This window comes from Gasterosteus aculeatus, chromosome 13, assembly GCF_964276395.1.
Source record: "Gasterosteus aculeatus chromosome 13, fGasAcu3.hap1.1, whole genome shotgun sequence".
NCBI lineage: Eukaryota > Metazoa > Chordata > Actinopteri > Perciformes > Gasterosteidae > Gasterosteus > Gasterosteus aculeatus.
In genome coordinates this window covers 232,460-255,185 of record NC_135701.1, presented here as the reverse complement: position 1 = coordinate 255,185, position 22,726 = coordinate 232,460, and the positions used below count along the sequence as shown (strand labels likewise).

General features: G+C 46.3%; 32 non-coding genes across 32 annotated transcripts; all 32 read left to right on the top strand.

Moving 5' to 3' along the window:
* The first annotated feature begins 4,721 nt into the window (after positions 1–4,721).
* On the top strand, positions 4,722–4,909 carry LOC144386593 (U2 spliceosomal RNA). Its single transcript, XR_013452309.1, has one exon. It is a non-coding gene; the product is annotated as a U2 spliceosomal RNA (small nuclear RNA).
* Positions 4,910–5,192: 283 nt separating this feature from the next.
* LOC144386450 (U1 spliceosomal RNA) lies at positions 5,193–5,356 on the top strand. Its single transcript, XR_013452166.1, has one exon. It is a non-coding gene; the product is annotated as a U1 spliceosomal RNA (small nuclear RNA).
* Positions 5,357–5,833: 477 nt separating this feature from the next.
* On the top strand, positions 5,834–5,948 carry LOC144386615 (U5 spliceosomal RNA). The gene has a single exon (XR_013452328.1). It is a non-coding gene; the product is annotated as a U5 spliceosomal RNA (small nuclear RNA).
* A 501-nt stretch (positions 5,949–6,449) lies between these two features.
* LOC120830010 (U5 spliceosomal RNA) lies at positions 6,450–6,565 on the top strand. Its single transcript, XR_005713783.2, has one exon. It is a non-coding gene; the product is annotated as a U5 spliceosomal RNA (small nuclear RNA).
* A 519-nt stretch (positions 6,566–7,084) lies between these two features.
* On the top strand, positions 7,085–7,275 carry LOC144386561 (U2 spliceosomal RNA). The gene has a single exon (XR_013452277.1). It is a non-coding gene; the product is annotated as a U2 spliceosomal RNA (small nuclear RNA).
* A 283-nt stretch (positions 7,276–7,558) lies between these two features.
* LOC144386448 (U1 spliceosomal RNA) lies at positions 7,559–7,722 on the top strand. Its single transcript, XR_013452164.1, has one exon. It is a non-coding gene; the product is annotated as a U1 spliceosomal RNA (small nuclear RNA).
* A 477-nt stretch (positions 7,723–8,199) lies between these two features.
* LOC144386614 (U5 spliceosomal RNA) lies at positions 8,200–8,314 on the top strand. Its single transcript, XR_013452327.1, has one exon. It is a non-coding gene; the product is annotated as a U5 spliceosomal RNA (small nuclear RNA).
* A 520-nt stretch (positions 8,315–8,834) lies between these two features.
* LOC144386560 (U2 spliceosomal RNA) lies at positions 8,835–9,025 on the top strand. The gene has a single exon (XR_013452276.1). It is a non-coding gene; the product is annotated as a U2 spliceosomal RNA (small nuclear RNA).
* Positions 9,026–9,308: 283 nt separating this feature from the next.
* LOC144386453 (U1 spliceosomal RNA) lies at positions 9,309–9,472 on the top strand. The gene has a single exon (XR_013452169.1). It is a non-coding gene; the product is annotated as a U1 spliceosomal RNA (small nuclear RNA).
* A 477-nt stretch (positions 9,473–9,949) lies between these two features.
* LOC144386617 (U5 spliceosomal RNA) lies at positions 9,950–10,065 on the top strand. Its single transcript, XR_013452330.1, has one exon. It is a non-coding gene; the product is annotated as a U5 spliceosomal RNA (small nuclear RNA).
* Positions 10,066–10,584: 519 nt separating this feature from the next.
* On the top strand, positions 10,585–10,775 carry LOC144386559 (U2 spliceosomal RNA). Its single transcript, XR_013452275.1, has one exon. It is a non-coding gene; the product is annotated as a U2 spliceosomal RNA (small nuclear RNA).
* Positions 10,776–11,058: 283 nt separating this feature from the next.
* Positions 11,059–11,222, top strand: LOC144386447 (U1 spliceosomal RNA). The gene has a single exon (XR_013452163.1). It is a non-coding gene; the product is annotated as a U1 spliceosomal RNA (small nuclear RNA).
* A 477-nt stretch (positions 11,223–11,699) lies between these two features.
* LOC144386613 (U5 spliceosomal RNA) lies at positions 11,700–11,814 on the top strand. Its single transcript, XR_013452326.1, has one exon. It is a non-coding gene; the product is annotated as a U5 spliceosomal RNA (small nuclear RNA).
* Positions 11,815–12,334: 520 nt separating this feature from the next.
* Positions 12,335–12,525, top strand: LOC144386557 (U2 spliceosomal RNA). The gene has a single exon (XR_013452273.1). It is a non-coding gene; the product is annotated as a U2 spliceosomal RNA (small nuclear RNA).
* Positions 12,526–12,808: 283 nt separating this feature from the next.
* LOC144386446 (U1 spliceosomal RNA) lies at positions 12,809–12,972 on the top strand. The gene has a single exon (XR_013452162.1). It is a non-coding gene; the product is annotated as a U1 spliceosomal RNA (small nuclear RNA).
* A 477-nt stretch (positions 12,973–13,449) lies between these two features.
* Positions 13,450–13,564, top strand: LOC144386612 (U5 spliceosomal RNA). Its single transcript, XR_013452325.1, has one exon. It is a non-coding gene; the product is annotated as a U5 spliceosomal RNA (small nuclear RNA).
* Positions 13,565–14,084: 520 nt separating this feature from the next.
* Positions 14,085–14,275, top strand: LOC144386556 (U2 spliceosomal RNA). The gene has a single exon (XR_013452272.1). It is a non-coding gene; the product is annotated as a U2 spliceosomal RNA (small nuclear RNA).
* A 283-nt stretch (positions 14,276–14,558) lies between these two features.
* Positions 14,559–14,722, top strand: LOC144386445 (U1 spliceosomal RNA). The gene has a single exon (XR_013452161.1). It is a non-coding gene; the product is annotated as a U1 spliceosomal RNA (small nuclear RNA).
* Positions 14,723–15,199: 477 nt separating this feature from the next.
* Positions 15,200–15,314, top strand: LOC144386622 (U5 spliceosomal RNA). The gene has a single exon (XR_013452335.1). It is a non-coding gene; the product is annotated as a U5 spliceosomal RNA (small nuclear RNA).
* Positions 15,315–15,834: 520 nt separating this feature from the next.
* LOC144386555 (U2 spliceosomal RNA) lies at positions 15,835–16,025 on the top strand. Its single transcript, XR_013452271.1, has one exon. It is a non-coding gene; the product is annotated as a U2 spliceosomal RNA (small nuclear RNA).
* A 276-nt stretch (positions 16,026–16,301) lies between these two features.
* On the top strand, positions 16,302–16,465 carry LOC144386464 (U1 spliceosomal RNA). The gene has a single exon (XR_013452180.1). It is a non-coding gene; the product is annotated as a U1 spliceosomal RNA (small nuclear RNA).
* Positions 16,466–16,942: 477 nt separating this feature from the next.
* LOC144386621 (U5 spliceosomal RNA) lies at positions 16,943–17,057 on the top strand. The gene has a single exon (XR_013452334.1). It is a non-coding gene; the product is annotated as a U5 spliceosomal RNA (small nuclear RNA).
* Positions 17,058–17,577: 520 nt separating this feature from the next.
* LOC144386592 (U2 spliceosomal RNA) lies at positions 17,578–17,768 on the top strand. Its single transcript, XR_013452308.1, has one exon. It is a non-coding gene; the product is annotated as a U2 spliceosomal RNA (small nuclear RNA).
* Positions 17,769–18,051: 283 nt separating this feature from the next.
* On the top strand, positions 18,052–18,215 carry LOC144386444 (U1 spliceosomal RNA). The gene has a single exon (XR_013452160.1). It is a non-coding gene; the product is annotated as a U1 spliceosomal RNA (small nuclear RNA).
* Positions 18,216–18,585: 370 nt separating this feature from the next.
* On the top strand, positions 18,586–18,700 carry LOC144386611 (U5 spliceosomal RNA). Its single transcript, XR_013452324.1, has one exon. It is a non-coding gene; the product is annotated as a U5 spliceosomal RNA (small nuclear RNA).
* Positions 18,701–19,220: 520 nt separating this feature from the next.
* Positions 19,221–19,411, top strand: LOC144386554 (U2 spliceosomal RNA). Its single transcript, XR_013452270.1, has one exon. It is a non-coding gene; the product is annotated as a U2 spliceosomal RNA (small nuclear RNA).
* A 283-nt stretch (positions 19,412–19,694) lies between these two features.
* Positions 19,695–19,858, top strand: LOC144386475 (U1 spliceosomal RNA). Its single transcript, XR_013452191.1, has one exon. It is a non-coding gene; the product is annotated as a U1 spliceosomal RNA (small nuclear RNA).
* Positions 19,859–20,228: 370 nt separating this feature from the next.
* LOC144386610 (U5 spliceosomal RNA) lies at positions 20,229–20,343 on the top strand. The gene has a single exon (XR_013452323.1). It is a non-coding gene; the product is annotated as a U5 spliceosomal RNA (small nuclear RNA).
* A 520-nt stretch (positions 20,344–20,863) lies between these two features.
* On the top strand, positions 20,864–21,054 carry LOC144386553 (U2 spliceosomal RNA). The gene has a single exon (XR_013452269.1). It is a non-coding gene; the product is annotated as a U2 spliceosomal RNA (small nuclear RNA).
* Positions 21,055–21,337: 283 nt separating this feature from the next.
* LOC144386474 (U1 spliceosomal RNA) lies at positions 21,338–21,501 on the top strand. The gene has a single exon (XR_013452190.1). It is a non-coding gene; the product is annotated as a U1 spliceosomal RNA (small nuclear RNA).
* A 370-nt stretch (positions 21,502–21,871) lies between these two features.
* Positions 21,872–21,986, top strand: LOC144386609 (U5 spliceosomal RNA). The gene has a single exon (XR_013452322.1). It is a non-coding gene; the product is annotated as a U5 spliceosomal RNA (small nuclear RNA).
* Positions 21,987–22,506: 520 nt separating this feature from the next.
* LOC144386552 (U2 spliceosomal RNA) lies at positions 22,507–22,697 on the top strand. The gene has a single exon (XR_013452268.1). It is a non-coding gene; the product is annotated as a U2 spliceosomal RNA (small nuclear RNA).
* The last annotated feature ends 29 nt before the right edge of the window (positions 22,698–22,726 follow it).

Sequence of the window (22,726 nt, the reverse complement as noted above, 5' to 3'; positions counted from 1 at the left end):
CCTACTATGAGGTCCTGAACCTCGACAGACCGAACTTCAGAACAGTGTCAGTCCATATGTACAACCCTTTTGTGACTGATGAAGCCTTAGTTTCATTCCTGGGCCGCTACGGGGAAGTAGCAACTGCAGCCCGGCATGTAAAGGATCCCCTCGGTTTTTGGACCGGCCGTCGGCAGTTCCAGGTCCTGCTGAATCCAGACCCGACAGGGCCGGATGGGCTACAACACCCCCCTGCTTTTTTTAGTCTTGGGGGAGACCGAGGGTATTTGTTCTATAACCGCCAGCCAGCCTTCTGCCGAAAATGCAGACGGTCTGGCCACTCGGAGACAGGCTGCACAGGAGAAAGTTGCCGCTTTTGTGGGCAAACAGGACACGCGGCCAAGGACTGCACTGTCCCTAAAAACTGCCATGGATACGGAGGGTCGGACCACCTCTATAGAAGCTGTCCCAGCCGCAAGAGGACCTTTTCTGAAGTAACCAGACAAACGGGAGTCTCCAACAGAACTTTGGAGCAGGGGAAAGGATCCAAGACATCGCAGAATTCCGAGGAGGGGCCACTACAGATGGGGTCCGGAGCAGAAACCACAGAGGGAGAAGGGAAGACCGCATTGCAGGAGGAAGGGGCAGTATTGGAGGATGAGGTAGCTCGGGCAGCAGACCATGGCGTGATGGAGGAGTTTCCTGAGCTTACACTTGGTGCATCATTCCCCACAATGAAGCAAGGGGTCCGAAAGCTCTCAGAGGTTTTTGAAGAGCAGGCACCTGAGTATGAAGAGGGTGCGGAGGAGGAACACAGCAAAAAAAACAAAAGGAAGAAGAAGGATGCGGGAGCCAAAAAGGAGGGGATTGACGGCAGTAGGAGAGAGGAAGCTGTGAAGCCAGGGAAGTCCACTGACGAGGTGCAAGAAGGTGGAACTCAGGAGGAACTACAGGGCCCAAATGGGAATGTTGCAGTAGAGGGGGCGGAACAGTGCATGGGGGAAGGGGCCGTTTTGACGGCTGAAGGGCTGGGGATTGATTTCGATCTCCCCCAAGGTTTGCTCATGTTGTCATCCCCGTATGGGGTGGACATATATGACGGGCCTAGTCGACCGGTAAACTCACCCAACACAGTGCCCCTTTCCTGGGCTGAAGAGATGGACAAAGACACATCCTACACCCAGTAGGAGTCTGAACTTTGCTTTATGGCTTCGTTTAAGGTACTGCCTTTAAACACAAGGGGAATGAGGAATATAGTGAAAAGGAGGACTGTTTTTGATTTTGTGAACACACTCCAAGCCGATATTTGTTTTTTGCAGGAGGTTCATTTACGGGATGCTGGGGACATCCAAACCTTTGCAAAGGAGTGGACCAAAGGGGACTCAGTCTGGAGTGTAGGGGGGGGGTCCACGCTACTGGGGTGGGCATTTTATTTGGTTCTAAAGAAATTATGGTGGAGGCATCCTTTGTTATTGTCCAGGGGAGGATAATGGGTACAGACGTGACATGGGGCACAGTCAAGCTTAGGGTTATTGTGGTTTATGGGCCACAATCAGCAACCGAGAGGAAGGACATGATCGGCCAAGTGGAACCACACCTTGCCACTAGCAGGCAGGTTATTTTAGGGGGTGACTTAAATGTCGAGCTAGGTAGAGGGGGGGATACCAGTGACGTTTTTATCACCAATTTAATGGCCAAGCATGGCTTAGTAGACGGGTTGAAGGGGGTTAAACCACATGCGCTAGGTCCTACGTGGCGGAACTCAAGGGGCGCAGCAAAGCGTCTGGACTACATATTTACCTCGAGGTCCTTGAGTTTATTGGCAGGCAGAGTGCTCCCCGTGTTTTTCTCTGACCATGATGGAGTACTGCTGGAGGTGCGCTCATGTGCACCAGTTTTTGGGTCTGGGTTCAGGCGTCTTAACATTAACATCTTGGAGGAGGAGGTGTTCATTAAAGATTTCCGCCTGTTTTTCAGAGGTCTGGTGGGTTTAAGGCCGATGTGTCCTGGAGCTATTGAGTGGTGGGAGGTTGCCAAAGAGAGAATAAAGGCATTTTGTGTACAATACAGCAAAAGAAAGGCAAGGTGGGCAAAGAGAGAAGTGCTTCGCCTACAGCGACTACTCGAGCTTGAGTACACTAGGGGGAACTCGGACGGCACTTTAAACCAGCAGGCTTGTGACTCCCTCAAATCGCAGCTTAGGGATGTCTTTGAGTCAAAAGCCAGAGCCTACCTGTTGCAGTCACGTGAAAAATTCATTGAGAGTTTTGAAACGTGTTCAGCTTCTTTCTTCAGCTCAATAAGGGCTGACAGGGCAAAACGGGTAGTGACCGGGGTTAGGGACGAGCAGGGTAGGATTGTGTCGGATAGGGTGCAGATGGTGCGGGCCGCCACCGAATACTACCGCACAGAGTTTTCAGAGAAGGAGATAGACGTAGGTTGTGGGGAGGTCTTTCTGGATTTGTTGACCCAGCGAGTGCCCTTGAACATAGCACAGACGCTAGATGCCCCGCTCACCCTTGAAGAACTCGAGGGTGCTCTCAACAGAATGAACAGGCGAAAAGTGCCAGGTATCGACGGGCTACCGGCAGAATTTTATCTAAAATTTTGGGACATTCTGGGCCCTGTAGTGTTGGAGATCCTTTCCGCAGTACTCCGCACAGGTGCGATGGGAGGGTCTTTGGCCACTGGAGTTATCTCTCTTCTTTTAAAGAAGGGGGATCCAACCGACCTAGGGAACTGGCGGCCACTGACCATGCTGTGTGTCGACTACAAGCTCCTGGCAAAGGTGTTGGCGGACCGTCTGGGCACAGCACTTGCTCATGTGGTCCATGTGGATCAGACTTGCGCAGTGGCGGGACGTTCGGTGAGATGGAATCTCCAGCTTATCCGGGACGCTGTTGCATGGGCGGAAGACAGGCAGCTACCGCTTATGGTGGTGGGCCTCGATCAGGCAAAGGCGTTTGACAGAGTGCACTGGGGTTTCATGTTTAGGGTTTTAAGCAGATTAGGGTTCACTGATAGGTTTGTAGGGTGGTTACGTGTATTGTACACAAGCGTGGGGAGCACAGTTTCGGTTAACGGTCACCTAGGGGAGGTTTTTAGGGTGCACGCAGGGGTCAGACAGGGGTGTCCGCTCTCACCACTGCTCTACATCCTTTACATGGAGCCCCTGGCGGCAGCCATTCGGGCTGACCCGGGTGTTAAGGGTTTTCTGATACCTGGCAGCGGAGGCCTACGGGTCAAACTGTCTCAGTACGCAGACGACACCACACTGCTGCTAGACAGCGATGCTTGCCTAACTCGATCCTTGGAGATTATCCAGAGCTTTGGGCGGGCAGCTGGCGCAAAACTAAACACCGCCAAGTCCTCATTGAAGTTCTTTGGGCGTTGGAAAGACAGGACGGACGTACCAGGTGGGCTTCCGCTCTGCGAAGGACCCCTGAAGGTATTGGGGGTCAGCTTTGAGATAGTCCATAGTGCCACGGTCAACTGGACCAGGCGTTTCTTGGCAGCCCAGAAAAAGCTTGCTCTCTGGAGAAGCAGGAAGCTGACTTTGATAGGGAAGGTACTTGTATTGAAGGTAGACGTTCTGCCATCTCTCCTCTATTTGGCATACATTTATCCTTTGCCTGTCAGCATGAGGAGGCCCCTAATGCGTCTCGTCTTCTCTTTCATCTGGGGAGGACGATACGAGTATGTGTCGAGGACCCGCATGATGGCTGCAATTGAAGCAGGAGGGAGAGATGTGCCACACCTCCCCCTGAAACTGGACTGCATTTTTGTTTCCTTTTTGTTTAGCCAGTTATCTGTTCCAGTGGCACATCCATCAGGACACTTCATGCGGCTATATTTCTCTTACCAGGCCAGGGGTGTGATAGCTTGGAGTAATCTAGCTCCCCGGGTGGAACAGCAGCCATGGCACTACCATCATGCAGCAAGGTGGCTGCGGGCACACCCTGAGGCCTCGGGAACAGGCGTGTTATTGAGCCACAGGGCACTTTACCAAGTCGCCAGGAAGGGAGTGGTAGCACCTGCAGTGGTCGGGACACCAGCAGGAGTTTGGTGGGGGATCCAACCGCGGGGCCTTGACAATGGGCTCAAGGACCTCAACTGGTTATGTCTCCACGGGTGCCTGCCGGTACGAGAGCTGCTTTATCGGCATGGTTTGACCAGAGCCCCCGTGTGCCCGAGGATTGGATGTCTACACGATGAGACCATTAGACATGTAATGTGGGACTGTACTTTTGCAAGCGAGGGGTGGAAAAGAGCAAATAAGTGGCTAGTACAGCTGGTCCCGGGGTTCCATTTAACTTGGAGTGTGGTGAAAAGAGGGGTGAGCTTGGGAAGGACAATGGTCCTCACATGGCTAATTGTAAGCCTTGTCAAGAGGGGCCTGTGGCGGGCGAGGCAAGACCTGGTGAACAACAAGGAAGTTAGCGTGGAGGGGGTGGTGAAGAGGATCGAGCTGGAGTTGAAGGGGAGAATAATGATGGACATCAGGAAGTGGGGGAAGCATGCCGCCTTGGAGAGGTGGAAGGGAGGACTTGGGTTAAGGGGGGTTCCTTGGGACTAGGTAGACTGACCTCATCCCTGAAAGTTGTCATTTGGTTTTGGTTTTTGGTTTGTTTATGTATTGGTAGAAGACCGAACTACAGATATGAGTTTGTATGCATTTGTGTTTGGTTTGTTGATGTATTGTGAAGAGAAATAACCACAGATATGAGTTTGTATTGTGCACTATCCTTTTCATAATAAAAAAAAAAAAAAAAAAAAATCTGTTCTTATCAGTTTAATATCTGATATGTCCTCTATACGAGGACTACATATTAAGCCGATTTTTAGCTCTGGGAGATGAAAAAGGGGCTTGCTCCGTTCACTCCAAGCATCGACCCGGTATTGCAGCACCTCCGGGAACGGTGCACCCTTTAAATTGTGAAAAATAAAATAAATGGTTACCTGAATCAGTGGTTTGGTGTTGGAAATGATTTCTGCTTTGAGTAAAACAAGTCTCACCTCCACATAGTTTTGAAGACTGAGGCTTTTGGCAAGTGACTTATGCTTACTCATCAATCATCAATGGTGCCTTTGTTTTGCAAGTCTCAAATCACTGATTTTAAATTCACTGATCTGTGAAGATGGCGCCATCTGCGAACCGTCACCACAAATGCTGTGACTGGGAATACCATCCCTGCCTCTGTCACCACCAACTCATACTTACCTGGCAGGGGAGATACCATGATCAAGAAGGTGGTTCACCCAGGGCGAGGCTCAGTCATTGCACTGCGACTGTGCTGACCACTGCGAATTCCCCAAATGTGGGAATCTCGACTGCATAATTTGTGGTAGTGGGGGACTGCGTTCGCGCTCTCCCCTGATATTGAAGTCAAAGAAAAACCAGATGTCCCGTTTAATCCTCACTGGAGTCTCCAGTGGAGCAGGTCTCAAATCAGCACTGTCTGAATCCAAAGTGAAATCAACCAGATTTCAGCAGGATTTTACAGGGATTAATCATCACTGCACTGGAGTCTCCAGTGGAGGGAGTCTATAATCAGCAAATCACTGTCTGAATCCAAAGTGAAATCAACCAGATTTCAGGATGAATCATCACTGCACTGGAGTCTCCAGTGGAGGGAGTCTATAATCAGCAAATCACTGTCTGAATCCAAAGTGAAATCAGCCACATTTCAGCAGGACTTTACACTTTTGCTTGTAAACAAATCAATGATTTTTTGATGGCTGGTGCTGGGGAATGGGTTTGGCATTGGACAACCGCAGCTCAACCAATCCCAACCACAAGAGGGATCACTGTTGCGACTGGGATATAAGGCTGCCTGCCACCTGATTCTGCAACTGACTTTGGTTTCTCTTCAATACGCATAAGTCTTTCGCCTTTTACTAAAGACTTCCGTGGAGAGGAACAACAATGAGTTGACCATATTTTTGGCAGGCTCTGCCAATTGGCGGAGCCTCATGTACTTGTGTAAAAAGAAAATTAGTTGGACAGAGGCTCCTGACAATGGAGCACAAAGTTGTGTTTACTTATCACTGGAGTCCCTAGTCTCAAATCACTGTCTGAATCCAAAGTGAAATCAACCAGATTTCAGCAGGATTTTACAGGGATTAATCATCACTGCACTGGAGTCTCCAGTGGAGGGAGTCTATAATCAGCAAATCACTGTCTGAATCCAAAGTGAAATCAACCAGATTTCAGGATGAATCATCACTGCACTGGAGTCTCCAGTGGAGGGAGTCTATAATCAGCAAATCACTGTCTGAATCCAAAGTGAAATCAGCCACATTTCAGCAGGACTTTACACTTTTGCTTGTAAACAAATCAATGATTTTTTGATGGCTGGTGCTGGGGAATGGGTTTGGCATTGGACAACCGCAGCTCAACCAATCCCAACCACAAGAGGGATCACTGTTGCGACTGGGATATAAGGCTGCCTGCCACCTGATTCTGCAACTGACTTTGGTTTCTCTTCAATACGCATAAGTCTTTCGCCTTTTACTAAAGACTTCCGTGGAGAGGAACAACAATGAGTTGACCATATTTTTGTCAGGCTCTGCCAATTGGCGGAGCCTCATGTACTTGTGTAAAAAGAAAATTAGTTGGACAGAGGCTCCTGACAATGGAGCACAAAGTTGTGTTTACTTATCACTGGAGTCCCTAGTCTCAAATCACTGTCTGAATCCAAAGTGAAATCAACCAGATTTCAGCAGGATTTTACAGGGATTAATCATCACTGCACTGGAGTCTCCAGTGGAGTACGTCTCAAATCAGCAAATCACTGTCTGAATTCATTGTGAAATCAACAAGATTTTCAGCAGGACTTTGCAGTGATTAATCATCACTGGAGTCTCTAGTGGAGCCTTGCAGCAAGTCTCAAATCACTGTCTGAAACAACAGTGAAATCAAGCAGATTTCAGCAGGAGTTTACTCTTTTGCTTGTAAACAAATCAATGATTTTCGCGGAAGGGGGCAGCGTGGGGAGTGGGTTGCTAAGTAGCAAGCGACTGCTACGCCCAGTTGAAAGAACCGCACCCCGACAATTGAGCAATGTGCTGGTACGTTGGGTCTGCAAACAAACAGTTAGGTGTTATCGCTTCTCGGCCTTTTGGCTAAGATCAAGTGTAGTATCTGTTCTTATCAGTTTAATATCTGATATGTCCTCTATACGAGGACTACATATTAAGCCGATTTTTAGCTCTGGGAGATGAAAAAGGGGCTTGCTCCGTTCACTCCAAGCATCGACCCGGTATTGCAGCACCTCCGGGAACGGTGCACCCTTTAAATTGTGAAAAATAAAAGAAATGGTTACCTGAATCAGTGGTTTGGTGTTGGAAATGATTTCTGCTTTGAGTAAAACAAGTCTCACCTCCACATAGTTTTGAAGACTGAGGCTTTTGGCAAGTGACTTATGCTTACTCATCAATCATCAATGGTGCCTTTGTTTTGCAAGTCTCAAATCACTGATTTTAAATTCACTGATCTGTGAAGATGGCGCCATCTGCGAACCGTCACCACAAATGCTGTGACTGGGAATACCGTCCCTGCCTCTGTCACCACCAACTCATACTTACCTGGCAGGGGAGATACCATGATCAAGAAGGTGGTTCACCCAGGGCGAGGCTCAGTCATTGCACTGCGACTGTGCTGACCACTGCGAATTCCCCAAATGTGGGAATCTCGACTGCATAATTTGTGGTAGTGGGGGACTGCGTTCGCGCTCTCCCCTGATATTGAAGTCAAAGAAAAACCAGATGTCCCGTTTAATCCTCACTGGAGTCTCCAGTGGAGCAGGTCTCAAATCAGCACTGTCTGAATCCAAAGTGAAATCAACCAGATTTCAGCAGGATTTTACAGGGATTAATCATCACTGCACTGGAGTCTCCAGTGGAGGGAGTCTATAATCAGCAAATCACTGTCTGAATCCAAAGTGAAATCAACCAGATTTCAGGATGAATCATCACTGCACTGGAGTCTCCAGTGGAGGGAGTCTATAATCAGCAAATCACTGTCTGAATCCAAAGTGAAATCAGCCACATTTCAGCAGGACTTTACACTTTTGCTTGTAAACAAATCAATGATTTTTTGATGGCTGGTGCTGGGGAATGGGTTTGGCATTGGACAACCGCAGCTCAACCAATCCCAACCACAAGAGGGATCACTGTTGCGACTGGGATATAAGGCTGCCTGCCACCTGATTCTGCAACTGACTTTGGTTTCTCTTCAATACGCATAAGTCTTTCGCCTTTTACTAAAGACTTCCGTGGAGAGGAACAACAATGAGTTGACCATATTTTTGGCAGGCTCTGCCAATTGGCGGAGCCTCATGTACTTGTGTGAAAAGAAAATTAGTTGGACAGAGGCTCCTGACAATGGAGCACAAAGTTGTGTTTACTTATCACTGGAGTCCCTAGTCTCAAATCACTGTCTGAATCCAAAGTGAAATCAACCAGATTTCAGCAGGATTTTACAGGGATTAATCATCACTGCACTGGAGTCTCCAGTGGAGTACGTCTCAAATCAGCAAATCACTGTCTGAATTCATTGTGAAATCAACAAGATTTTCAGCAGGACTTTGCAGTGATTAATCATCACTGGAGTCTCTAGTGGAGCCTTGCAGCAAGTCTCAAATCACTGTCTGAAACAACAGTGAAATCAACCAGATTTCAGCAGGAGTTTACTCTTTTGCTTGTAAACAAATCAATGATTTTCGCGGAAGGGGGCAGCGTGGGGAGTGGGTTGCTAAGTAGCAAGCGACTGCTACGCCCAGTTGAAAGAACCGCACCCCGACAATTGAGCAATGTGCTGGTACGTTGGGTCTGCAAACAAACAGTTAGGTGTTATCGCTTCTCGGCCTTTTGGCTAAGATCAAGTGTAGTATCTGTTCTTATCAGTTTAATATCTGATATGTCCTCTATACGAGGACTACATATTAAGCCGATTTTTAGCTCTGGGAGATGAAAAAGGGGCTTGCTCCGTTCACTCCAAGCATCGACCCGGTATTGCAGCACCTCCGGGAACGGTGCACCCTTTAAATTGTAAAAAATAAAAGAAATGGTTACCTGAATCAGTGGTTTGGTGTTGGAAATGATTTCTGCTTTGAGTAAAACAAGTCTCACCTCCACATAGTTTTGAAGACTGAGGCTTTTGGCAAGTGACTTATGCTTACTCATCAATCATCAATGGTGCCTTTGTTTTGCAAGTCTCAAATCACTGATTTTAAATTCACTGATCTGTGAAGATGGCGCCATCTGCGAACCGTCACCACAAATGCTGTGACTGGGAATACCGTCCCTGCCTCTGTCACCACCAACTCATACTTACCTGGCAGGGGGGATACCATGATCAAGAAGGTGGTTCACCCAGGGCGAGGCTCAGTCATTGCACTGCGACTGTGCTGACCACTGCGAATTCCCCAAATGTGGGAATCTCGACTGCATAATTTGTGGTAGTGGGGGACTGCGTTCGCGCTCTCCCCTGATATTGAAGTCAAAGAAAAACCAGATGTCCCGTTTAATCCTCACTGGAGTCTCAAGTGGAGCAGGTCTCAAATCAGCACTGTCTGAATCCAAAGTGAAATCAACCAGATTTCAGCAGGATTTTACAGGGATTAATCATCACTGCACTGGAGTCTCCAGTGGAGGGAGTCTATAATCAGCAAATCACTGTCTGAATCCAAAGTGAAATCAACCAGATTTCAGGATGAATCATCACTGCACTGGAGTCTCCAGTGGAGGGAGTCTATAATCAGCAAATCACTGTCTGAATCCAAAGTGAAATCAGCCACATTTCAGCAGGACTTTACACTTTTGCTTGTAAACAAATCAATGATTTTTTGATGGCTGGTGCTGGGGAATGGGTTTGGCATTGGACAACCGCAGCTCAACCAATCCCAACCACAAGAGGGATCACTGTTGCGACTGGGATATAAGGCTGCCTGCCACCTGATTCTGCAACTGACTTTGGTTTCTCTTCAATACGCATAAGTCTTTCGCCTTTTACTAAAGACTTCCGTGGAGAGGAACAACAATGAGTTGACCATATTTTTGTCAGGCTCTGCCAATTGGCGGAGCCTCATGTACTTGTGTAAAAAGAAAATTAGTTGGACAGAGGCTCCTGACAATGGAGCACAAAGTTGTGTTTACTTATCACTGGAGTCCCTAGTCTCAAATCACTGTCTGAATCCAAAGTGAAATCAACCAGATTTCAGCAGGATTTTACAGGGATTAATCATCACTGCACTGGAGTCTCCAGTGGAGTACGTCTCAAATCAGCAAATCACTGTCTGAATTCATTGTGAAATCAACAAGATTTTCAGCAGGACTTTGCAGTGATTAATCATCACTGGAGTCTCTAGTGGAGCCTTGCAGCAAGTCTCAAATCACTGTCTGAAACAACAGTGAAATCAACCAGATTTCAGCAGGAGTTTACTCTTTTGCTTGTAAACAAATCAATGATTTTCGCGGAAGGGGGCAGCGTGGGGAGTGGGTTGCAAAGTAGCAAGCGACTGCTACGCCCAGTTGAAAGAACCGCACCCCGACAATTGAGCAATGTGCTGGTACGTTGGGTCTGCAAACAAACAGTTAGGTGTTATCGCTTCTCGGCCTTTTGGCTAAGATCAAGTGTAGTATCTGTTCTTATCAGTTTAATATCTGATATGTCCTCTATACGAGGACTACATATTAAGCCGATTTTTAGCTCTGGGAGATGAAAAAGGGGCTTGCTCCGTTCACTCCAAGCATCGACCCGGTATTGCAGCACCTCCGGGAACGGTGCACCCTTTAAATTGTGAAAAATAAAAGAAATGGTTACCTGAATCAGTGGTTTGGTGTTGGAAATGATTTCTGCTTTGAGTAAAACAAGTCTCACCTCCACATAGTTTTGAAGACTGAGGCTTTTGGCAAGTGACTTATGCTTACTCATCAATCATCAATGGTGCCTTTGTTTTGCAAGTCTCAAATCACTGATTTTAAATTCACTGATCTGTGAAGATGGCGCCATCTGCGAACCGTCACCACAAATGCTGTGACTGGGAATACCGTCCCTGCCTCTGTCACCACCAACTCATACTTACCTGGCAGGGGAGATACCATGATCAAGAAGGTGGTTCACCCAGGGCGAGGCTCAGTCATTGCACTGCGACTGTGCTGACCACTGCGAATTCCCCAAATGTGGGAATCTCGACTGCATAATTTGTGGTAGTGGGGGACTGCGTTCGCGCTCTCCCCTGATATTGAAGTCAAAGAAAAACCAGATGTCCCGTTTAATCCTCACTGGAGTCTCCAGTGGAGCAGGTCTCAAATCAGCACTGTCTGAATCCAAAGTGAAATCAACCAGATTTCAGCAGGATTTTACAGGGATTAATCATCACTGCACTGGAGTCTCCAGTGGAGGGAGTCTATAATCAGCAAATCACTGTCTGAATCCAAAGTGAAATCAACCAGATTTCAGGATGAATCATCACTGCACTGGAGTCTCCAGTGGAGGGAGTCTATAATCAGCAAATCACTGTCTGAATCCAAAGTGAAATCAGCCACATTTCAGCAGGACTTTACACTTTTGCTTGTAAACAAATCAATGATTTTTTGATGGCTGGTGCTGGGGAATGGGTTTGGCATTGGACAACCGCAGCTCAACCAATCCCAACCACAAGAGGGATCACTGTTGCGACTGGGATATAAGGCTGCCTGCCACCTGATTCTGCAACTGACTTTGGTTTCTCTTCAATACGCATAAGTCTTTCGCCTTTTACTAAAGACTTCCGTGGAGAGGAACAACAATGAGTTGACCATATTTTTGGCAGGCTCTGCCAATTGGCGGAGCCTCATGTACTTGTGTGAAAAGAAAATTAGTTGGACAGAGGCTCCTGACAATGGAGCACAAAGTTGTGTTTACTTATCACTGGAGTCCCTAGTCTCAAATCACTGTCTGAATCCAAAGTGAAATCAACCAGATTTCAGCAGGATTTTACAGGGATTAATCATCACTGCACTGGAGTCTCCAGTGGAGTACGTCTCAAATCAGCAAATCACTGTCTGAATTCATTGTGAAATCAACAAGATTTTCAGCAGGACTTTGCAGTGATTAATCATCACTGGAGTCTCTAGTGGAGCCTTGCAGCAAGTCTCAAATCACTGTCTGAAACAACAGTGAAATCAACCAGATTTCAGCAGGAGTTTACTCTTTTGCTTGTAAACAAATCAATGATTTTCGCGGAAGGGGGCAGCGTGGGGAGTGGGTTGCTAAGTAGCAAGCGACTGCTACGCCCAGTTGACAGAACCGCACCCCGACAATTGAGCAATGTGCTGGTACGTTGGGTCTGCAAACAAACAGTTAGGTGTTATCGCTTCTCGGCCTTTTGGCTAAGATCAAGTGTAGTATCTGTTCTTATCAGTTTAATATCTGATATGTCCTCTATACGAGGACTACATATTAAGCCGATTTTTAGCTCTGGGAGATGAAAAAGGGGCTTGCTCCGTTCACTCCAAGCATCGACCCGGTATTGCAGCACCTCCGGGAACGGTGCACCCTTTAAATTGTGGAAAATAAAAGAAATGGTTACCTGAATCAGTGGTGTGGTGTTGGAAATGATTTCTGCTTTGAGTAAAACAAGTCTCACCTCCACATAGTTTTGAAGACTGAGGCTTTTGGCAAGTGACTTATGCTTACTCATCAATCATCAATGGTGCCTTTGTTTTGCAAGTCTCAAATCACTGATTTTAAATTCACTGATCTGTGAAGATGGCGCCATCTGCGAACCGTCACCACAAATGCTGTGACTGGGAATACCGTCCCTGCCTCTGTCACCACCAACTCATACTTACCTGGCAGGGGAGATACCATGATCAAGAAGGTGGTTCACCCAGGGCGAGGCTCAGTCATTGCACTGCGACTGTGCTGACCACTGCGAATTCCCCAAATGTGGGAATCTCGACTGCATAATTTGTGGTAGTGGGGGACTGCGTTCGCGCTCTCCCCTGATATTGAAGTCAAAGAAAAACCAGATGTCCCGTTTAATCCTCACTGGAGTCTCCAGTGGAGCAGGTCTCAAATCAGCACTGTCTGAATCCAAAGTGAAATCAACCAGATTTCAGCAGGATTTTACAGGGATTAATCATCACTGCACTGGAGTCTCCAGTGGAGGGAGTCTATAATCAGCAAATCACTGTCTGAATCCAAAGTGAAATCAACCAGATTTCAGGATGAATCATCACTGCACTGGAGTCTCCAGTGGAGGGAGTCTATAATCAGCAAATCACTGTCTGAATCCAAAGTGAAATCAGCCACATTTCAGCAGGACTTTACACTTTTGCTTGTAAACAAATCAATGATTTTTTGATGGCTGGTGCTGGGGAATGGGTTTGGCATTGGACAACCGCAGCTCAACCAATCCCAACCACAAGAGGGATCACTGTTGCGACTGGGATATAAGGCTGCCTGCCACCTGATTCTGCAACTGACTTTGGTTTCTCTTCAATACGCATAAGTCTTTCGCCTTTTACTAAAGACTTCCGTGGAGAGGAACAACAATGAGTTGACCATATTTTTGGCAGGCTCTGCCAATTGGCGGAGCCTCATGTACTTGTGTGAAAAGAAAATTAGTTGGACAGAGGCTCCTGACAATGGAGCACAAAGTTGTGTTTACTTATCACTGGAGTCCCTAGTCTCAAATCACTGTCTGAATCCAAAGTGAAATCAACCAGATTTCAGCAGGATTTTACAGGGATTAATCATCACTGCACTGGAGTCTCCAGTGGAGTACGTCTCAAATCAGCAAATCACTGTCTGAATTCATTGTGAAATCAACAAGATTTTCAGCAGGACTTTGCAGTGATTAATCATCACTGGAGTCTCTAGTGGAGCCTTGCAGCAAGTCTCAAATCACTGTCTGAAACAACAGTGAAATCAACCAGATTTCAGCAGGAGTTTACTCTTTTGCTTGTAAACAAATCAATGATTTTCGCGGAAGGGGGCAGCGTGGGGAGTGGGTTGCTAAGTAGCAAGCGACTGCTACGCCCAGTTGAAAGAACCGCACCCCGACAATTGAGCAATGTGCTGGTACGTTGGGTCTGCAAACAAACAGTTAGGTGTTATCGCTTCTCGGCCTTTTGGCTAAGATCAAGTGTAGTATCTGTTCTTATCAGTTTAATATCTGATATGTCCTCTATACGAGGACTACATATTAAGCCGATTTTTAGCTCTGGGAGATGAAAAAGGGGCTTGCTCCGTTCACTCCAAGCATCGACCCGGTATTGCAGCACCTCCGGGAACGGTGCACCCTTTAAATTGTGGAAAATAAAAGAAATGGTTACCTGAATCAGTGGTGTGGTGTTGGAAATGATTTCTGCTTTGAGTAAAACAAGTCTCACCTCCACATAGTTTTGAAGACTGAGGCTTTTGGCAAGTGACTTATGCTTACTCATCAATCATCAATGGTGCCTTTGTTTTGCAAGTCTCAAATCACTGATTTTAAATTCACTGATCTGTGAAGATGGCGCCATCTGCGAACCGTCACCACAAATGCTGTGACTGGGAATACCGTCCCTGCCTCTGTCACCACCAACTCATACTTACCTGGCAGGGGAGATACCATGATCAAGAAGGTGGTTCACCCAGGGCGAGGCTCAGTCATTGCACTGCGACTGTGCTGACCACTGCGAATTCCCCAAATGTGGGAATCTCGACTGCATAATTTGTGGTAGTGGGGGACTGCGTTCGCGCTCTCCCCTGATATTGAAGTCAAAGAAAAACCAGATGTCCCGTTTAATCCTCACTGGAGTCTCCAGTGGAGCAGGTCTCAAATCAGCACTGTCTGAATCCAAAGTGAAATCAACCAGATTTCAGCAGGATTTTACAGGGATTAATCATCACTGCACTGGAGTCTCCAGTGGAGGGAGTCTATAATCAGCAAATCACTGTCTGAATCCAAAGTGAAATCAACCAGATTTCAGGATGAATCATCACTGCACTGGAGTCTCCATTGGAGCAAGTCTCAAATCAGCAAATCACTGTCTGAATCCAAAGTGAAATCAGCCACATTTCAGCAGGACTTTACACTTTTGCTTGTAAACAAATCAATGATTTTTTGATGGCTGGTGCTGGGGAATGGGTTTGGCATTGGACAACCGCAGCTCAACCAATCCCAACCACAAGAGGGATCACTGTTGCGACTGGGATATAAGGCTGCCTGCCACCTGATTCTGCAACTGACTTTGGTTTCTCTTCAATACGCATAAGTCTTTCGCCTTTTACTAAAGACTTCCGTGGAGAGGAACTACAATGAGTTGACCATATTTTTGGCAGGCTCTGCCAATTGGCGGAGCCTCATGTACTTGTGTGAAAAGAAAATTAGTTGGACAGAGGCTCCTGACAATGGAGCACAAAGTTGTGTTTACTTATCACTGGAGTCCCTAGTCTCAAATCACTGTCTGAATCCAAAGTGAAATCAACCAGATTTCAGCAGGATTTTACAGGGATTAATCATCACTGCACTGGAGTCTCCAGTGGAGTACGTCTCAAATCAGCAAATCACTGTCTGAATTCATTGTGAAATCAACAAGATTTTCAGCAGGACTTTGCAGTGATTAATCATCACTGGAGTCTCTAGTGGAGCCTTGCAGCAAGTCTCAAATCACTGTCTGAAACAACAGTGAAATCAACCAGATTTCAGCAGGAGTTTACTCTTTTGCTTGTAAACAAATCAATGATTTTCGCGGAAGGGGGCAGCGTGGGGAGTGGGTTGCAAAGTAGCAAGCGACTGCTACGCCCAGTTGAAAGAACCGCACCCCGACAATTGAGCAATGTGCTGGTACGTTGGGTCTGCAAACAAACAGTTAGGTGTTATCGCTTCTCGGCCTTTTGGCTAAGATCAAGTGTAGTATCTGTTCTTATCAGTTTAATATCTGATATGTCCTCTATACGAGGACTACATATTAAGCCGATTTTTAGCTCTGGGAGATGAAAAAGGGGCTTGCTCCGTTCACTCCAAGCATCGACCCGGTATTGCAGCACCTCCGGGAACGGTGCACCCTTTAAATTGTGAAAAATAAAAGAAATGGTTACCTGAATCAGTGGTTTGGTGTTGGAAATGATTTCTGCTTTGAGTAAAACAAGTCTCACCTCCACATAGTTTTGAAGACTGAGGCTTTTGGCAAGTGACTTATGCTTACTCATCAATGGTGCCTTTGTTTTGCAAGTCTCAAATCACTGATTTTAAATTCACTGATCTGTGAAGATGGCGCCATCTGCGAACCGTCACCACAAATGCTGTGACTGGGAATACCGTCCCTGCCTCTGTCACCACCAACTCATACTTACCTGGCAGGGGAGATACCATGATCAAGAAGGTGGTTCACCCAGGGCGAGGGTCAGTCATTGCACTGCGACTGTGCTGACCACTGCGAATTCCCCAAATGTGGGAATCTCGACTGCATAATTTGTGGTAGTGGGGGACTGCGTTCGCGCTCTCCCCTGATATTGAAGTCAAAGAAAAACCAGATGTCCCGTTTAATCCTCACTGGAGTCTCCAGTGGAGCAGGTCTCAAATCAGCACTGTCTGAATCCAAAGTGAAATCAACCAGATTTCAGCAGGATTTTACAGGGATTAATCATCACTGCACTGGAGTCTCCAGTGGAGGGAGTCTATAATCAGCAAATCACTGTCTGAATCCAAAGTGAAATCAACCAGATTTCAGGATGAATCATCACTGCACTGGAGTCTCCAGTGGAGGGAGTCTATAATCAGCAAATCACTGTCTGAATCCAAAGTGAAATCAGCCACATTTCAGCAGGACTTTACACTTTTGCTTGTAAACAAATCAATGATTTTTTGATGGCTGGTGCTGGGGAATGGGTTTGGCATTGGACAACCGCAGCTCAACCAATCCCAACCACAAGAGGGATCACTGTTGCGACTGGGATATAAGGCTGCCTGCCACCTGATTCTGCAACTGACTTTGGTTTCTCTTCAATACGCATAAGTCTTTCGCCTTTTACTAAAGACTTCCGTGGAGAGGAACTACAATGAGTTGACCATATTTTTGGCAGGCTCTGCCAATTGGCGGAGCCTCATGTACTTGTGTGAAAAGAAAATTAGTTGGACAGAGGCTCCTGACAATGGAGCACAAAGTTGTGTTTACTTATCACTGGAGTCCCTAGTCTCAAATCACTGTCTGAATCCAAAGTGAAATCAACCAGATTTCAGCAGGATTTTACAGGGATTAATCATCACTGCACTGGAGTCTCCAGTGGAGTACGTCTCAAATCAGCAAATCACTGTCTGAATTCATTGTGAAATCAACAAGATTTTCAGCAGGACTTTGCAGTGATTAATCATCACTGGAGTCTCTAGTGGAGCCTTGCAGCAAGTCTCAAATCACTGTCTGAAACAACAGTGAAATCAACCAGATTTCAGCAGGAGTTTACTCTTTTGCTTGTAAACAAATCAATGATTTTCGCGGAAGGGGGCAGCGTGGGGAGTGGGTTGCAAAGTAGCAAGCGACTGCTACGCCCAGTTGAAAGAACCGCACCCCGACAATTGAGCAATGTGCTGGTACGTTGGGTCTGCAAACAAACAGTTAGGTGTTATCGCTTCTCGGCCTTTTGGCTAAGATCAAGTGTAGTATCTCTTCTTATCAGTTTAATATCTGATATGTCCTCTATACGAGGACTACATATTAAGCCGATTTTTAGCTCTGGGAGATGAAAAAGGGGCTTGCTCCGTTCACTCCAAGCATCGACCCGGTATTGCAGCACCTCCGGGAACGGTGCACCCTTTAAATTGTGAAAAATAAAAGAAATGGTTACCTGAATCAGTGGTTTGGTGTTGGAAATGATTTCTGCTTTGAGTAAAACAAGTCTCACCTCCACATAGTTTTGAAGACTGAGGCTTTTGGCAAGTGACTTATGCTTACTCATCAATCATCAATGGTGCCTTTGTTTTGCAAGTCTCAAATCACTGATTTTAAATTCACTGATCTGTGAAGATGGCGCCATCTGCGAACCGTCACCACAAATGCTGTGACTGGGAATACCGTCCCTGCCTCTGTCACCACCAACTCATACTTACCTGGCAGGGGAGATACCATGATCAAGAAGGTGGTTCACCCAGGGCGAGGCTCAGTCATTGCACTGCGACTGTGCTGACCACTGCGAATTCCCCAAATGTGGGAATCTCGACTGCATAATTTGTGGTAGTGGGGGACTGCGTTCGCGCTCTCCCCTGATATTGAAGTCAAAGAAAAACCAGATGTTCCGTTTAATCCTCACTGGAGTCTCCAGTGGAGCAGGTCTCAAATCAGCACTGTCTGAATCCAAAGTGAAATCAACCAGATTTCAGGATGAATCATCACTGCACTGGAGTCTCCAGTGGAGGGAGTCTATAATCAGCAAATCACTGTCTGAATCCAAAGTGAAATCAGCCACATTTCAGCAGGACTTTACACTTTTGCTTGTAAACAAATCAATGATTTTTTGATGGCTGGTGCTGGGGAATGGGTTTGGCATTGGACAACCGCAGCTCAACCAATCCCAACCACAAGAGGGATCACTGTTGCGACTGGGATATAAGGCTGCCTGCCACCTGATTCTGCAACTGACTTTGGTTTCTCTTCAATACGCATAAGTCTTTCGCCTTTTACTAAAGACTTCCGTGGAGAGGAACAACAATGAGTTGACCATATTTTTGGCAGGCTCTGCCAATTGGCGGAGCCTCATGTACTTGTGTGAAAAGAAAATTAGTTGGACAGAGGCTCCTGACAATGGAGCACAAAGTTGTGTTTACTTATCACTGGAGTCCCTAGTCTCAAATCACTGTCTGAATCCAAAGTGAAATCAACCAGATTTCAGCAGGATTTTACAGGGATTAATCATCACTGCACTGGAGTCTCCAGTGGAGCACGTCTCAAATCAGCAAATCACTGTCTGAATTCATTGTGAAATCAACAAGATTTTCAGCAGGACTTTGCAGTGATTAATCATCACTGGAGTCTCTAGTGGAGCCTTGCAGCAAGTCTCAAATCACTGTCTGAAACAACAGTGAAATCAACCAGATTTCAGCAGGAGTTTACTCTTTTGCTTGTAAACAAATCAATGATTTTCGCGGAAGGGGGCAGCGTGGGGAGTGGGTTGCTAAGTAGCAAGCGACTGCTACGCCCAGTTGAAAGAACCGCACCCCGACAATTGAGCAATGTGCTGGTACGTTGGGTCTGCAAACAAACAGTTAGGTGTTATCGCTTCTCGGCCTTTTGGCTAAGATCAAGTGTAGTATCTGTTCTTATCAGTTTAATATCTGATATGTCCTCTATACGAGGACTACATATTAAGCCGATTTTTAGCTCTGGGAGATGAAAAAGGGGCTTGCTCCGTTCACTCCAAGCATCGACCCGGTATTGCAGCACCTCCGGGAACGGTGCACCCTTTAAATTGTGAAAAATAAAAGAAATGGTTACCTGAATCAGTGGTTTGGTGTTGGAAATGATTTCTGCTTTGAGTAAAACAAGTCTCACCTCCACATAGTTTTGAAGACTGAGGCTTTTGGCAAGTGACTTATGCTTACTCATCAATCATCAATGGTGCCTTTGTTTTGCAAGTCTCAAATCACTGATTTTAAATTCACTGATCTGTGAAGATGGCGCCATCTGCGAACCGTCACCACAAATGCTGTGACTGGGAATACCGTCCCTGCCTCTGTCACCACCAACTCATACTTACCTGGCAGGGGAGATACCATGATCAAGAAGGTGGTTCACCCAGGGCAAGGCTCAGTCATTGCACTGCGACTGTGCTGACCACTGCGAATTCCCCAAATGTGGGAATCTCGACTGCATAATTTGTGGTAGTGGGGGACTGCGTTCGCGCTCTCCCCTGATATTGAAGTCAAAGAAAAACCAGATGTTCCGTTTAATCCTCACTGGAGTCTCCAGTGGAGCAGGTCTCAAATCAGCACTGTCTGAATCCAAAGTGAAATCAACCAGATTTCAGGATGAATCATCACTGCACTGGAGTCTCCAGTGGAGGGAGTCTATAATCAGCAAATCACTGTCTGAATCCAAAGTGAAATCAGCCACATTTCAGCAGGACTTTACACTTTTGCTTGTAAACAAATCAATGATTTTTTGATGGCTGGTGCTGGGGAATGGGTTTGGCATTGGACAACCGCAGCTCAACCAATCCCAACCACAAGAGGGATCACTGTTGCGACTGGGATATAAGGCTGCCTGCCACCTGATTCTGCAACTGACTTTGGTTTCTCTTCAATACGCATAAGTCTTTCGCCTTTTACTAAAGACTTCCGTGGAGAGGAACAACAATGAGTTGACCATATTTTTGGCAGGCTCTGCCAATTGGCGGAGCCTCATGTACTTGTGTGAAAAGAAAATTAGTTGGACAGAGGCTCCTGACAATGGAGCACAAAGTTGTGTTTACTTATCACTGGAGTCCCTAGTCTCAAATCACTGTCTGAATCCAAAGTGAAATCAACCAGATTTCAGCAGGATTTTACAGGGATTAATCATCACTGCACTGGAGTCTCCAGTGGAGCACGTCTCAAATCAGCAAATCACTGTCTGAATTCATTGTGAAATCAACAAGATTTTCAGCAGGACTTTGCAGTGATTAATCATCACTGGAGTCTCTAGTGGAGCCTTGCAGCAAGTCTCAAATCACTGTCTGAAACAACAGTGAAATCAACCAGATTTCAGCAGGAGTTTACTCTTTTGCTTGTAAACAAATCAATGATTTTCGCGGAAGGGGGCAGCGTGGGGAGTGGGTTGCTAAGTAGCAAGCGACTGCTACGCCCAGTTGAAAGAACCGCACCCCGACAATTGAGCAATGTGCTGGTACGTTGGGTCTGCAAACAAACAGTTAGGTGTTATCGCTTCTCGGCCTTTTGGCTAAGATCAAGTGTAGTATCTGTTCTTATCAGTTTAATATCTGATATGTCCTCTATACGAGGACTACATATTAAGCCGATTTTTAGCTCTGGGAGATGAAAAAGGGGCTTGCTCCGTTCACTCCAAGCATCGACCCGGTATTGCAGCACCTCCGGGAACGGTGCACCCTTTAAATTGTGAAAAATAAAAGAAATGGTTACCTGAATCAGTGGTTTGGTGTTGGAAATGATTTCTGCTTTGAGTAAAACAAGTCTCACCTCCACATAGTTTTGAAGACTGAGGCTTTTGGCAAGTGACTTATGCTTACTCATCAATCATCAATGGTGCCTTTGTTTTGCAAGTCTCAAATCACTGATTTTAAATTCACTGATCTGTGAAGATGGCGCCATCTGCGAACCGTCACCACAAATGCTGTGACTGGGAATACCGTCCCTGCCTCTGTCACCACCAACTCATACTTACCTGGCAGGGGAGATACCATGATCAAGAAGGTGGTTCACCCAGGGCAAGGCTCAGTCATTGCACTGCGACTGTGCTGACCACTGCGAATTCCCCAAATGTGGGAATCTCGACTGCATAATTTGTGGTAGTGGGGGACTGCGTTCGCGCTCTCCCCTGATATTGAAGTCAAAGAAAAACCAGATGTTCCGTTTAATCCTCACTGGAGTCTCCAGTGGAGCAGGTCTCAAATCAGCACTGTCTGAATCCAAAGTGAAATCAACCAGATTTCAGGATGAATCATCACTGCACTGGAGTCTCCAGTGGAGGGAGTCTATAATCAGCAAATCACTGTCTGAATCCAAAGTGAAATCAGCCACATTTCAGCAGGACTTTACACTTTTGCTTGTAAACAAATCAATGATTTTTTGATGGCTGGTGCTGGGGAATGGGTTTGGCATTGGACAACCGCAGCTCAACCAATCCCAACCACAAGAGGGATCACTGTTGCGACTGGGATATAAGGCTGCCTGCCACCTGATTCTGCAACTGACTTTGGTTTCTCTTCAATACGCATAAGTCTTTCGCCTTTTACTAAAGACTTCCGTGGAGAGGAACAACAATGAGTTGACCATATTTTTGGCAGGCTCTGCCAATTGGCGGAGCCTCATGTACTTGTGTGAAAAGAAAATTAGTTGGACAGAGGCTCCTGACAATGGAGCACAAAGTTGTGTTTACTTATCACTGGAGTCCCTAGTCTCAAATCACTGTCTGAATCCAAAGTGAAATCAACCAGATTTCAGCAGGATTTTACAGGGATTAATCATCACTGCACTGGAGTCTCCAGTGGAGCACGTCTCAAATCAGCAAATCACTGTCTGAATTCATTGTGAAATCAACAAGATTTTCAGCAGGACTTTGCAGTGATTAATCATCACTGGAGTCTCTAGTGGAGCCTTGCAGCAAGTCTCAAATCACTGTCTGAAACAACAGTGAAATCAACCAGATTTCAGCAGGAGTTTACTCTTTTGCTTGTAAACAAATCAATGATTTTCGCGGAAGGGGGCAGCGTGGGGAGTGGGTTGCTAAGTAGCAAGCGACTGCTACGCCCAGTTGAAAGAACCGCACCCCGACAATTGAGCAATGTGCTGGTACGTTGGGTCTGCAAACAAACAGTTAGGTGTTATCGCTTCTCGGCCTTTTGGCTAAGATCAAGTGTAGTATCTGTTCTTATCAGTTTAATATCTGATATGTCCTCTATACGAGGACTACATATTAAGCCGATTTTTAGCTCTGGGAGATGAAAAAGGGGCTTGCTCCGTTCACTCCAAGCATCGACCCGGTATTGCAGCACCTCCGGGAACGGTGCACCCTTTAAATTGTGAAAAATAAAAGAAATGGTTAC